This window comes from Callorhinus ursinus, unplaced genomic scaffold, assembly GCF_003265705.2.
Source record: "Callorhinus ursinus isolate GAN/ISIS: 27379988/994484 unplaced genomic scaffold, GSC_fseal_2.0 scaffold10, whole genome shotgun sequence".
NCBI lineage: Eukaryota > Metazoa > Chordata > Mammalia > Carnivora > Otariidae > Callorhinus > Callorhinus ursinus.
The window spans coordinates 58,433,114-58,448,811 of NW_027397072.1; the positions used below are offsets into that span (position 1 = coordinate 58,433,114).

The window sequence follows — 15,698 nt, forward strand, 5'->3', positions numbered from 1 at the left end:
ATGCTACCCAGAGCAATCTATACCTTCAATGCCATCCTGATCAAAATTCCAATAACATTTTTCAAAGTGCTGGAACAAACAATACTAAAATTTGTATGGAATCACAAAAGACCCCGAATCACCAAGTAAATGTTTAAAAAGAAAAGCAAAGCTGGGGGCATCACGTTGCTGGATTTCAAGCTATATTACAAAGCAGTGATCACCAAGACAGCATGGTACTGGCACAAAAACAGACATATAGACCAATGGAACAGAATAGAGAGCCCAGATACGGACCCTCAACTCTGTGGTCAACTAATCTTTGACAAAGCAGGAAAAAATATGCAATGGAAAAAAGACAGTCTCTTCAATAAATGGTGCTGGGAAAATTGGACAACCTCATGCAGAAGAATGAAACTCGACCATTCTCTAACACCATACACAAAGATAAACTCAAAATGGATGAAAGACCTCAATGTGAGACAGGAATCTATCAAAATCCTAGAGGAGAACATAGGCAGTAATCTATTTGACATCAGCCATAGCAGCTTCTTTCAAGATACATCTCCAAAGGCTAGTGAAACAAAAGCGAAAGTGAACTTTTGGGACTTCATCAAGATAAAAATCTTCTGCACAGCAAAGGAAACAGTCAACAAAACAAAGAGGCAACCCACAGAATGGGAGAAGATATTTGCAAATGACACTACAGACAAAGCACTGATTTCCAAGATCTATAGAGAACTTCTCAAACTCAACACCCAAAAAACAAATGATCAAGTCAAAAAATGGGCAGAAGACATGAACAGACACTTCTCTGAAGAAGACATACAAATGGCTAACAGACACATGAAAAAATGTTCATCATCATTAGCCATCAGGAAAATTCAAATCAAAACCACATTGAGATACCACCTTACATCAGTTAGAATGGCAAAAATTGACAAGGCAAGAAACAACAAATGTTAGAGAGGTTGCGGAGAAAGGGGAACCCTCTTACACTGATGGTGGGAATGCAAGTTGGTACAGCCACTTTGGAAAACAGTGTGGAGGTGCCTCAAAAAATTAAAAATAGAGCTACCCTATGACCCAGCAATTGCACTACTGGGTATTTACCCCAAAGATACAGATGTAGTGAAAAGAAGGGCCATATGCACCCCAATGTTCATAGCAGCAATGTCCACAATAGCCAAACTGTGGAAAGAGCCGATATGCCCTTCAACAGATGGATGGATAAAGAAGATGTGGTCCATATATACAATGGAATATTACTCAGCCATCAGAAAGGATGAATACCCAACTTTTACATCAACATGGATGGTACTGGAGGAGATTACGCTAAGTGAAATAAGTTGAGCAGAGAAAGTCAATTATCATATGGTTTCACTTATTTGTGGAACATAAGGAATAGCATGGAGGACATTAGGAGAAGGAAGGGAAAAATGAAGGGGGAGAAATTGGAGAGGGAGACGAACCATGAGAGATTATGGATTCTGAGAAACAAACTGAAGGTTTTAGAGGGGGCTGGGGATGGGTTAGCCTGGTGATGGGTATTAAGGAGGGCATGTACTTCATGGAGCACTGGGTGTTATACAAAAACAATGAATCTTGGATCACTACATAAAAAGCTAATGATGTATTGTATGGTGACTAACATAATAAAATAAATAAATAAATAAATAAATAAATAAATAAATAAATAAATAAAATAAATAGGCAGAGGATTCAGAGCTGAGTCTGAGGAGGAGGCTCCCGTTCCCTGTGCTCCATCTGCCACCTTCCTGGACATGGGCGAGGGAGTGAGAGCATCGCCACTGTAGCCTCCAGAGAAGACAAGGGCATCTCGGCCTCCACTGCTGCCCTTGTCTTCACCTGCAGTGGCTAGCCACATGGGCAAGATGGCAGAGGAGTAGGAGACATAAATTCAGCTAGATAAGGATCAAACCATTCTGAACACCTACGAACTCAACAGGAGATCGAAGCAAAGAATAGCAGCAACTCTATGAACAGAAAAGCGACTACTTTCTGCAAGGTAGATTGTATGGAGAAGTGAATCTGAGGCAATATTTGGGAAGATAGACCGCGGGGAAGGGAGCCTCCCATCAGCGGGCTACCGGCAAGTGATAGAGCAGCGGAGCACAAAATCTGAACTTTTGGAAGTCTGCTCCGCTGAGGGACATTGCTCCATGGCTAAGTGGGGGGTGGAACCCACGCTGGGACAGTGTGGTCTCAGGACCCTCAGGGTCACAGAAAGACCAGGGGTGCCTGAGTGTGGCAGAGCTCCCAGGTATTGGAATGGGGAAGCCGGCTGCAAAGACGGAGCTGAGGAGTGGTCTCTCAGCTTGGGGTTGCAATAAACCGTGATCCGCGGCACAGTCAGGCCACTGCTCTTCCATCAGGGACCCAACAAGTGACAGATCCAGGGAGACTCCTCTTTCTCCCCAGGAGGATCAGTGTGGGAGCCCGCTGCAGGAATCTGCTGGGTTTGGAGACTCCAAATGGGGTCATGTGCCAGAATGGAAACACTTGGTCACAGTCTGGGTGAGCACGGAGTGCAGCCAGGAGACCAGGGAGACAGGAATGATTGACTGCTTTTCTATGGGAGCTCACTGAGGAGGGGGGCCCTGACTTTTAGGCTCCTCCGGGGCCAGAGATTGGGAGGCTGCCATTTTCATTCTCATCCTCCAAAGCTGTACGGAAAGCTTTCAGGGGACAGAAGCTACCAAGAGCAAACCTGAGCAAATTACTTAGCCTGGCCCTTGACAAGGGCAGTGCAATTCCACCTCGGGCAAGGACATTTGAGAATCACAACAGGCCCCTCCCCAGAAGATCCTCAAGAACAGACCACCAAGACCAAGTTTACAGATCAATGAGAACGGCAAAATCCCAGTGCTAGAGGAATATAGCACATAGAATTCATGGCTTTTTTCCCCATGATTCTTTAGTCTCTTTCAAAGTTAATTTTTTTAAATTTTCTTTATTTTTTCTTTTTCTATTTTTTTAGTTGAACTTTTCTTCTTTCCTTTTTCAACCAACATCTTATCTCATCAATTCTCTTTTTAAAATCTTTTTTAATTTTCATTTTTACAGCCATATTCTATCCCTTCATTGTATTTAACCTTATTTTTTGTATACATACAAGTTATTCTTTCTTTAAAATTTTGGGATATAATTTCTTCTAACAGACCAAAATATACTCTAAATCTTGTCCTAGTCTCCCGCCTCATCACATTCTCTCTTTTTTTTTTAACTTTTTTTGTTCTTTTTTCAAACAGCTTCTTATCAATTCCTTTTTTTAAATCTTTTTTAATTTTCATCTTTACAGTCATATTCCATCCCATCATATTTATCCTTATTTTTGTATATATATATATATGTTTTCCTTTCTTTAAAATTTTGAGAGGCAATTTCTTCTAACAGACCAAAATACACCCAAAATCTAGTGTGTGGCTCTGATCTATTCACCAGCCTGATCATATTCTTTTTTTTTCCCTCTCTTTTCCCCCCAGTTTTGGGTCTCTTCTGATTTTTTTAGTGTATATTTTTCTGGGGTCATTGTTACCCTTTTAACTTTTTGTTCTCTCATTCATCTATTCTCCTCTGGACAAAATGACAAGACCAAAAAACTCACCTCAAAAAAAAAGAACAAGAAGAAGTACCAACTGCCAGGGACCTAATCAATACAGACATTAGTAAGATGTCAGAACTAGAGTTCAGAATGACAATTAAAAGAAATAGCTGGGCTTGAAAAAAGCATGAAAGATACTAGAGAATCCCTTTCTGGAGAAATAAAAGAACTAAAATCTAACCAAGTCAAAATCAAAAAGGCTATTTATGAGGTGCAATCAAAAGTTGATGCTCTAACTGCTAGGATAAATGAGGCAGAAGAGAGAATTAGTGATATAGAAGATCAAATGATGGAGAATAAAGAAACTGAGAAAAGAGAAACAACTACTGGATCACAAGGGGAGAATTCAAGAGATAAGTGATACTATAAAGTGAAACAACATTAGAATAATTGGGATCCCAGAAGAAGAAGAAAGAGAAAGAGGGGCAGAAGGTATATTGGAGCAAATTATAGCAGAGAACTTTCCTAATTTGGGGAAGGAAACAGGCATCAAAATCCAGGATGCACAGGGAACCCCCCTCAAAATCAATATAAATAGGTCAACACCCCGACATCTAATAGTAAAGCATACAAGTCTCAGAGACAAAGAGAAAATCCTGAAAGCAGCTTGGGACAAGAGGTCTGTCTGTAACCTACAACAGTAGAAACATTAGAGTGGCAGCAGACCTCTCCACAGAGACCTGTCAGGCCAGAAAGGACTGGCATGATATATTCAGAGCACTAAATGAGAAAAATATGCAGCCAAGAATACTATATCCAGCTAGGCTGTCATTGAAAATAGAAGGAGAGATAATGAGCTTCCAGGACAAACAAAAACTAAAAAAATTTGTGAACACCAAACCAGCCCTACAAGAAATATTGAAAGGGGTCCTCTAAGCAAAGAAAGAGCCTAAAAGTAACAGACCAGAAAGGAACAGAGACAATATACAGTAACAGTAACCTTACAGGCAATACAATGGCACTAAATTCATATCTTTCAATAGTTACCCTGAATGTAAATGGTCTAAATGCCCCAATCAAAACACACAGGGTATCAGAGTGGATAAAAAAACAAGACCCATTGATATGCTATCTGCAAGAGACTCATTTTAGACCCAAAGACACCTCCAGATTTAAAGTGAGGGGTTGAAGAAACATTTACCATGCTAATGGACATCAAAAGAAAGCTGGGGTGGCAATCCTTATATCAGACAAATTAAATTTTAAATCAAAGACTATAATAAGAGATGAGGAAGGACACTACATCATACTTAAAGGGTCTATCCAACAAGAAGATCTAACAATTTTAAATATCTATGCCCCTAAAATAGGAGCAGCCAATTATATAAGCTAATTAATAACAAAATCAAAGAAACACATCGACAATAATACAATAATAGTAGGGGACTTTAACACCACACTCACTGCTATGGACAGGTCATCTAAGTAGAACATCAACAAGGAAATGACACACTGGACCAGATGAACTCCCCATATATATTCAGAACATTCTATCCCAAAGGAACAGAATACACATTCTTCTCTAGTGCACATGGAACATTCTCCAGAATAGATCACATCCTGGATCAGAAATCAGGTCTCAACCAATACCAAAGATTGAGATCATTCCCTGCATATTTTTGGACCACAAGGCTTTGAAACTAGAACTTGATCACAAGAGGAAAGTTGGAAAGTTGGAAAGAACTCAAATACATGGAGATTAAAGAGCATCCTACTAAAGAATGAATGGGTCAACCAAGAAATTAAAGAAGAATTAAAAAAATTCATGGAAACAAATGAAAACACAAACACAACTGTTCAAAATCTTTGGGATGCAGCAAAGATGGTCCTAAAAGGAAAGTATATAGCAATACAAGCCTTTCTCAAGAAATAAGAAAGGTCTCAAATACACAACCTAACCCTACACCTAAAGGAGCTGGAGAAAGAACTGCAAATAAAGCCTAAACCCAGCAGGAGAAGAGAGATAATAAAGATCAGGGCAGAAACCAATGAAATAGAAACCAAAAGAACAGTAGAACAGATCAACGAAACTAGGAGCTGGTTCTTTGAAAGAATTAATAAGATTGATAAACCCCTGGCCAGACTTATCAAAAAGAAAAGAGAAAGGACCCAAATAAAATCATGAATGAAAGAGGAGAGATCACAACCATTACTGAAGAAATACAAACAATTATAAGAACACATATGAGCAACTCTATGCCAGCAAATTAGACAATCTGGAAGAAATGGATGCATTACTAGAGACGTATAAACTACCAAAACTGAATCAGGAAAGAATAGAAAACCTGAACAGACCCATAGCCCGTAAGGAAATTGAAGCAGTCATCAAAAATCTCCCAACAAACAAGAGCCCAGGGCCAGATGGCTTCCCAGGGGAATTCTACCAAACATTTAAAGAAGAATTAATACCTATTCTTCTGAAACTGTTCCAAAAAATAGACATGGAAGGAAAACTTCCAAACTCATTTTATGAGTCTAGCATGCTGATACACACAGCATGAACAAATTTTGATGTAATTAAGTTGAATGAAAAAAGCCAGACAGAAAGAATATATACTTTATAATTCCATTTATATAAAATTCTAGAGGACACAAACTAATCTATAGTAATAGGAAACAGATTAGTGCTTGCCTGGGGATGGGGTAGAGATAGGACAAAGGGACACAAGAAAACTTTCAGGGGTGATCCATATGTTCATTATCTTGATTGTGGTGATGATTTCACGGGTGTATTCATATGCTAAAACTTATCATATTGACACTTTAAACATATGCATTTTATTGTATGCCAGTTATACCTCAGTAAAGCATGTTTTTTTTTTTAAGTAACATTCCTACGTTGGAATACAGAAGTGAAGTGCAAAGAGTAACAGTTGTTATTAATCTCACTGTCAAAAAATTAATATTTGGGCATATTTACTTCCAGCCTAATTTCTTTATAAATACACTTTTAAAAACATACCTGAAGTAAAACTGTATCTGTGTTTTTTTAAATCCCCATTATGTGCAGGGATGAGAATCATTGCTTTTGCTGTTGGTTTCTCATGTCAGTGAACAGAAGATGCTAATCTTTTGGGTTGACTGGGACCTACTTTGGCAGAAGTGCCTGCCCTGTGCTCAGCCTGCATTCATTCATTACAAAGGTATTTTGTAATGATTCCCTACAACATAGTATGCACTGTGCCAGGTGCCGAGATACTTACTGCTCTAAGCAAGGACAATGTTTTGGCTTCCTGGAGCAAAGAATGGTTGTTGGTGCTCTCCCCACCCATAGTAGTTCTACCCAAATGTCTGCTAGGAAACCTGGCCCTGATATAACTGAGAGATTCATGACTCTTCAGGTCACTCATTCCTGGTGAAGTTTCTTTTAGGGAAAGCACAAACATGACCACATCCTTCCTACCCCTGAGGAATTACTGTTGTGAGGGTTTTTTATGCAGATGTATAAACACATGTGCTCCTGAATTGAGCTGAAAGTGTTAACCGGGTGGTATACTGGTACTACTAGCATCACATGCCTTAGTTTTTGGCTCCTGGTAGGAGACTTGCTCTAGCTTCTCAAACAATCCTGGAATTTCCTAAAGAGCTTGAATCCACATCTTTAGGACAGTGTTACATGGGAACCTGAGACGTGTGATGTGGCCAAATGAATGGCCTAGTGCATTTAGCTGGAGGAGAAACAGGAAACCTGCCCAACCCTTTCACCAAGCCCTTCAAGGCACTGACTGAGCTTGCATCCCATAGCCTTACGATTGGGAGAGACTCTCTGCCCCATCTAGGACAGGACACTCATTTGGCAAGTGTGGAGAAGTAGCCAGCTCCTTCATAAGCTGTGTCCTGCTGCTTCTTTCTCCAGCCCCTATACTTGTAACCACTGAAGCTCTTCCCACCTAAAACAATAATAAAAAAAAAAAAAAACATTTACACACCTTTCCCAACTCCAGGTTTCAGCTAAAATGTTTCCTCAGGGAAGCCTTCCCCATCCTTCCAGACTAGGTTAGATTCCCCCACTAAAAACTGCCATTGCCTACTAACCTATTCCTTTTTAGCCTTTATAATAATCAATATTTATGTAGTCCTATTTTAAATATCTACCTCTAGACTGTAAGCTTCTTGGGGACAGGGACTATATCCGTCTTGGTTACCATAATATTCTCCTTGTCTAACAAATGCCCAACCCTTAGTTCTTCCCACACACATTTGTAGAATGGATGAGCTGCCCTAGTCTAGTCCAGGACTCCTCCTTTCCAGCTAAACAGCTCTTTCCATTTTCAACTTTTTACTCACCATGTCCCCCACCCTACCCCACCCAAATATGAGCCCCAAGAGAATCTGGGCTAGGAGAGGAATCTGAATTACACATATAACACTGGAATCAGAAAAACCATGCCCTTTTGGTGACTCAACCTTTGTTTCTGACCAAAGCTCTTCCTCTAGGCTCTTCACTTAAGATGGATTTTCTCTCCAAGAGAACTCTTGGTCCCTACGTTAAATACCTAAGTCCCTTCCCTGCACACATTCTCCATCAATAGAGTCAGGGTTGTGAAGAGGCAATTCCGGGAGGCTGTTAGTGTAGTGTTTGTGGCTTTTTTCCTCTTTCCAACCCATTTATAAACTTTGAATCCATACTTGGCCTTTTTTAACCACTTACCACATCTTCTGATCGTCTGGTTATTGATAATTCAAAATCACTTAAATCTGAAAACCTTAAATATTCTTCAAAATTCCGTTGACATTTTGGTCTTCTAGGGTCACCCAGGCAGCTTTCTCAGAGGCTATAAGGTCTGTTTGGAGATATAACTGCTGCTCCTCTGGAGGGCAGACCATACCACATGCTCAGAATCAGAGGTCAGGAAGGATCACATACTGGTCGCTGCCTGGCCAGCAAACACTACTATCAAATTACTATTTTTATACTTTTTGGAGGAAAATAATTCTCATGTTATTTCTCCATTACAGAGTAGATAGGATTAATACTTATTACATGGAGCCAAAGATTAAATAATTCTCAGATTGACTGCCTAGTGGGTATGGAATTTCCTTTTGGAATGACAAAACATTTTGGAATTAGATAGAGGTGATGGTTGCACAGCATTGTGAGTGTACATAAATGTCACTGAATTGTATACTTTAAAATGGCTAATTTTGTATTATGTGAATTTTACTTCAATTAAAAAATTATAACTAATTCTCAGGGAACATAGAATTTCTCTTACAAGAGTCTAGGAATTTCAGCTGGTCATCACTGAAGTCATAAAATTCCTCAGAGATGTGGCCATCTGTCCCCCTTCCCCCAACCCTGTAACATTTGAAACCAGCTGGATTTAACCTACTACTTAAAGATTCCATTTTAGAAAACAACTTCTAGCAGCAAATTGTTGGCACAGAGGAATAGCCATAATGGAGGACAATGAAAATAACTCCTGACTAATTTCTGAATATATCCTTTATAAGGATATTTTACTATGTAACTTCATTAGTTAAAATACTTTCTTGTTGCAACAATGTGGATGGAACTGGAGGATATTATGCTGAGCGAAATAAATCAATCAGAGAAAGACATGTATCATATGACCTCACTGATATGAGGAATTCTTAATCTCAGGAAACAAACTGAGGGTTGCTGGAGTGGTGGGGGGTGGGAGGGATGGGGTGGCTGGGTGATAGACATTGGGGAGGGTATGTGCTATGGTGAGCGCTGTGAATTGTGTAAGACTGTTGAATCACAGACCTGTACCTCTGAAACAAATAATACATTATATGTTTAAAAAAAGGAAGAAGATAGCAGGAGGGGAAGAATGAAGGGGGTAAATTAGAGGGGGAGACGAACCATGAGAGACTACGGACTCTGAAAAACAAACTGAGGGTTCTAGAGGGGAGGGGGTGGGGCGATGGGTTAACCTGGTGATGGGTATTAAGGAGGGCACCTTCTGCATGGAGCACTGGGTGTTATACGCAAACAATAAATCATGGAACACTACATCAAAAACTAATGATGTAATGTATGGTGATTAACATAATAATAAAAAATACTTTCTTGTTGTTACACCTTAGAATATATGAGGTGGTTATGAAATTTTAGTCATATTAACAATGTATTTTAGATGAATTCGCAAGCTATGCTATTCTCACTGCAAATGAATTCATTTATTCAGTCAACAAGAAATATTTTTTGAGTATCTTTTATGTGTCAGTCAGGTTATTAGGTGCTAGGAATACCGAGATGAGTAAGACATAACCCCTACTCAAAAATTTGTGTTCTAATAATCACATTAGTTATACAGATGATCATGTTTCAAATATAGAAATCTAGATCAGAAGATGAGGTGTGCTTCAAGGTATCAAGAGCCTGTTTGTCAAGGTCACTGCTATATCCCCCATACATAATAGGTCTGGCATATTGAAGGAACCCAACAGATATTTTCTGATACATGGATGAAGCTTTCCACAATTGTATGCCATTTTCACTGTTTTATGTAGTTCTTATGTAAACCAGCATTGAGTCAAACCAGAAATGCCCGATTTATTGGCTTTAATCTAAAAAGGGTAATGAATGCATTCTTTCTTAACCTCCCCAGTGTGCAAATAATCATCTTCATGTCAATCTTCAGATTGTCTGCTATTAATTCATTTATTCTGCTCACAGTAGTGGGCCAACAACCACAGAAAACACCTTTGGAAAAAGGCATCCATCCTCCTCTCCAGCCTCCTTACTCCCCTCAGTTACCACTCCCTTGTTTTCTCCAAAGATTCTGATTTCTACATCAGCCTTTACTCTCTCTCCAGACACTTGGACTTAGTGGCTTGGTTCGGGGCTGATTGCCTTGATCTGGTCCATGATGCCACCACTCAAGGCAACTTCCAGCATCTTAATTCTGCCCTGAATTTGGCCACAAAGAAGTGGCAGTCTTGCAATGGTCCTGAAGAACCAGACCAAGACTTTTACTAATATCCCTATTTGCATGTATTTTTTAAAAAGTTAGTATTATTGCTCAGGAATAACTAGCAACTAGGGCCCAGCCTAAAACAAGATGGATTAATACCATATGTTATAAGACAGCTACCAACTCACCTTTTCCAAAATTCCTAAAGCAGGCCAAACCAACTGATTTATCCCTGATCATTATCTCACCTATCTGATCCTACCCTTGGGTTGTGTTAGGAAGATACCACAAAGAGAATAGCAGGCTTGTAGTTCATCCTCTTTTGGGGAGAAGGGGAAGCTTATCCCCCTCCCACTCCAAGTCCAGTGGGCAAGGGAGGAACAAGAGAGCCCACTAGGAAGCCCAGCAGTATACCACTGAGGGACTAGGTGGTGGCTGTCTGTGCAGGAGGTCAGCTGGGGAGCTGGGGTCAATCTGCACTTCAGGCATTCCTGCAATGGGCAAACCTTGCCTCAGAACAACTCAAGGAAGGCAGGATTGGGGTGAGTGTCACACATTTTCAGAACCACAGGGTTATCCAGAAAGAAGCAATAACTTACCAAGAGAGAAAGAGATCTTTGTTCTGGTTACTTGACTGTCCTGCCCAACACTGCAAATTCCAGCTTTGGAAGAGGGAAGGGAAAGACATTTCAGAATCAGGCTCTCTAATAGTCAGGGCCCCAGGTCAGTTGTGCCCTGGAAGGAGGGGAAATGAGATTCCAATTGAGAATGAGATTCAAGTCTTTAAATGACAGAATTTTCATAACCAAAATGAGTAGTTATGGAATCTGAAAGTTAGGAAATTAACTTTCCTAAGAGTTCTAGAAGTTGTTAGAGGCAGAATGGGGAGATTCCACAGAGCTCTGTAGAAAGCAAAGATTGGAGAAAAATAAATCTTCATGTCTAAATACTCTGAGCTGAGTCATAATCAAGCCCTCCTGGAACAGAGTTGTGTCCAGTGATATGTAATAGTGGATATCAGCTTCAAATCTGTCTGGCATATTAAGCTCTCAACCAGGACCACCTTCATGGTTGCAGCCTCACGGGGGCTCCATGCTTATGGTTTAACGTTCTGTGGTCACCATCTTGAAGTTCTTAATACTTTCATATTCAAGTTTGTGTTTTTTAAATGAAGTCTAATGGGGCAGTGAAGCCTGGAGCCTTAGTTCATGTATAGTCCTACCTCCCACCGCATTCCCAGATGGATTCTCCACTACCCACCATCATATTCCCTGATTTTCAGACCCCTACCCAGGCTCTCCTTCACTGCTCCCACCCAACAGTGGCTGCTGCAGGGCCCTGTAGAGCCCTGGGTGCAGGTATAGGAAGAGTTGGGTCAGATGGAAATGGACAGTGCCATCCCCATCCTGAGCTAAAAGTGCCACAGTGTGTTGGATGGGGAGCCTCTAGCTTACCCCTGATCCAGGAAGTCAGTGTATCTGGGAGTCTCTTGTCCATTGTGGGTTGTTGCCAGGAGGCTGGTGGGAAGGGAGACCTCCTTCTCCCTGACCAGGGAGCAGAGCATTAGTCTAGTGGCTAGTGGCTGGGTGGCGTGGGTGGGTAGAATAACTCAGCAGTTAGTGAGCCATGTGGGGTTAGTTTCTCTGTGAGCGTGTGTTTGTGTGTGTGTATATGTGTGTGTGTGTGTGTGTGTGTGTGTGTATAGAAACTAACCTTTTCCTCTGTGTGCTGAACTAGGCACAAAACAGCCCACACTACACTACCCCCAACTCCTACTACACATATAACCAGTTACATTTCATAACCATCCTGTTGCAACTAAATGGTGTATAGGCCCCCTAAAAGAGACTGTGGGGTACACTAGAAAATGTTCTTAGATATATGTGGTCTTAGGCAGGTCACTTGACTTCTCTGTCTGAATTTTCCCATCTGTGAAATTCTAATACAGGACCAACAAACAAAACCTTTATGTACAGTATAAATGTTTGCTAAGTGCTTTCACATAATTCTCCCTCCTTTGATCCACACAAAACCTTAGAGAGGTGGTTATTAATATTCCTTTTTTAAATGAGGAAATGAGGACTCAGAGATTAAATGACTTACCTAAGAGTAATTTCCCAGCTAATGACAGAGTCAAGATTCCCAACTTTAGTTTCCTGTGTGTCACAGGTGCTCCTTGTTTCAGGGACGAAATTCTTAAATTCTACAGAAAATATATAAGGTATATTTGTATTATTTTTATCATAAACCAAGATGTCACAGAGTAATGGTAATCAGTGACAAGAATTTTGCCATATGATTTATGTAATTCTCCATTATTAAAGAATGACAGACTCTGAAGTGGGGCTACATTCTCCTTAAATTTTTATAGTAACAAGGCAGCTTACAACAATTCACAGATGTAGCATTTTTACACAGTGCTCCTTTATCATTCCAACCAAGTATAGTCAAGCAAGCTTACTTAAAAAAAAATGTATATACTATCCTCAGTGGAAATATAGGCAGAACTAGTTCTGAGTTGTTAAATGTTTAGGACAAATCATTAACATTATGAATTCCAGTTCACTGACGCAAAAGATGACTCAAAGCCAAAACAGAATGTTTGGGACAAAGCAAGAAGAAAAATTTCCCCCAGCTGAGGTTCATGTTACAACTAAGAGATTATCTCTTCCTCATTAAGCAAAACTGGTTGAAATTACCTTTTGACTGAATACTTAATCTATCTGAGGTTTTACTGTTTTTATAGGAACTGCAATGAGAATTATTTGGTCTGTGACCTAAATCAGTGCATAGAAAACCCTTCTCCAAGGGAGATTCTCAAAGAAGGGGTAGGATATTTTGCTTTTAAGTTATTAGTTTTCTAGGTAATGAGTATGCAGACAAATTCTATTTTCCCTATTGTATATGTGTCTTGGGTTTCACTAATGGACATTAGTAATTTCTTGCACTATTTTAGAAATGTCACTTAACTGGGTATTTACCCCAAAGATACAAATGTAGGGATCCGAAGGGGTACATGCACCCCGATGTTTATAGCAGCAATGTCCACAATAGCCAAACTGTGGAAAGAGCCAAGATGTCCATTGACAGATGAATGGATAAAGAAGATGTGGTATATATACACAAAGCAATATTATGCAGCCATCAAAAGGAATGAGATCTTGCCATTTGCAACGACGTGGATGGAACTGGAGGGTATTATGCTGAGCGAAATAAGTCAATCAGAGAAAGACATGTATCATATGACCTCACTGATATGAGGAATTCTTAATCTCAGGAAACAAACTGAGGGTTGCTGGAGTGGTGGGGGTGGGAGGGATGGGTGGCTGGGATAGACATTGGGGAGGGTATGTGCTACGGTGAGCGCTGTGAATTGTGCAAGACTGTTGAATCACAGATCTGTACCTCTGAAACAAATAATACAATATATGTTTAAAAAAAAGAAGAAGAAGATAGCAGGAGGGGAAGAATGAAGGGGGAAATTGGAGGAGGAAATGAACCATGAGAGACGATGGACTCTGAGAAACGAACTGAGGGTTCTAGAGGGGGGGGGTGGGAGGATGGGTTAGCCTGGTGATGGGTATTAAAGAGGGCATGTTCTGCATGGAACACTGGGTGTTATACACAAACAATGAATCATGAAACACTACATCAAAAACTAATGATGTAATGTATGGTGATTAACATAACAATAACAAATTAAAAAAATTAAAAATTAAAACAAAAAAAATGTCAGTTACTTAAAATAAATTGAAAACATTTGTCAAAAGCCAAGATTAGGATGTTGGCTTTTCAAACAACCTATTGGAATTTCAGAGGTTTTGCCTGTGAGATATTGTTGGCAAGAACAATTCCATGAAATAAGAAAAAAAAATTTAAACATTATGTTGAAATGAATACACATAGTTGGACACTTGCTAAGATCAACTTTCATTGTTTTTTATTTTACTTATCTCTTAAATATTTTCTCTTCCTGATTCATTTTCCCAATTGTAGCAGAAACTGCCAGATGTGCATCTAAATACTGCCCCACCCACTTCTTCCACTATAAAAAAAGATACATGTCTGGCCAGCTCTACAGCCTGTTCTTGCTCCTTCTGCTCTTAGATAAGGTCATGTGAGTAAGTTCACTTGAATGAAATTTGAGTAGTCTTGGCCTGTAAAAACCTCCCACACATGCTTCTCTAGGATGGTAACCTGCCTCCAAGATGGCGTCCAGTGATTCTTGACTCCTGGTATTTATGTCCCTGTGTAATCCCCTCCTTCACTGACTATAGCTGACCTATATAACTAGTAGGATATTGCAGAAATGATAGAATGTCTAGGTCATAAAAGATATTGCAACTTTTATCTTGCCCCCCCTTTTTTAAAGTGATCTCTACACCCAATGTGGGGTTTGAACTCACAACCCTGAGATCAAGGGCTGCAGTTCAACTGACTGAGCCAACTGGGCACTCTTTATCTTGCCCTTTTAGATCACTTTCTCTGAGTGAAGCTAGCTGCCATGTCATGAGGACATTCCAACAAAGCTATCAACAGATCTGTGTAGGAAGGAACTGAAGCCACCTGGCCATAGCCATCATTAATTGAGATCTCATCAATAATATGAGAAGCAAATACTTCAGCTCTTGTTGAGCCTTCATATGACTGTAGCTATGACAGACATCTAACTGCAAACTCTGGCTCAAAGAAAATGATCCAGAACTATTAGGCTAAGCCACTTCCAAATTCCTGACCCACAGAAACTATGAGATAAAAAATATTAAATTGTAGTTTTAAGCTGTTAAATTTGTTTTGCAGCAATAAATAACAGATGCATCCAGTCAGCTGAATGGCAATGCTCACAATCTTGGAAACCAAATGTTGAAGAGTTCAGAGCTGTAATCACCTCAAGTTCCTGAATGACTAGATAGAGGAGAACCTTCTCTAGTTTCTCCACGCCCGACATCAATCTGGACTGTAGAGAGAGAAATAAACTTATTTAGAGCCATTAAATTTTGGGGTCTAAATTTTACAATAGTTCAGCATGTTCTAACTAATATATCAAATTTATATTCTATTTCTTTCTTTCTTTAAGTCTTATGTATATATGACGATATTATTCTACTGTGCAAGGATTACTATTAGAATAGTTCTTTAAACACTATCAAAAACATTTCATTGGTTAAAAATCATATGATTAAATATTGAAAGTACTTTTCCCATCTGCA

At 39.7% G+C, this 15,698-nt stretch overlaps 1 long non-coding RNA gene across 2 annotated transcripts in view; it reads left to right on the forward strand.

The window, feature by feature from the left end:
* LOC141373610 (uncharacterized) overlaps positions 1–15,698 on the forward strand; it is a 229,928-nt gene that overhangs the window by 73,147 nt on the left and 141,083 nt on the right. The window contains exon 4 of one of the 2 annotated variants that reach the window (XR_012379810.1): positions 15,289–15,374. The exons of the other annotated variant lie outside the window; for it this stretch is intronic. This is a non-coding gene — a long non-coding RNA (uncharacterized lncRNA). Of the gene's footprint in view, positions 1–15,288; positions 15,375–15,698 lie in introns of those variants that run through there. 2 annotated transcript variants of the gene reach the window in all.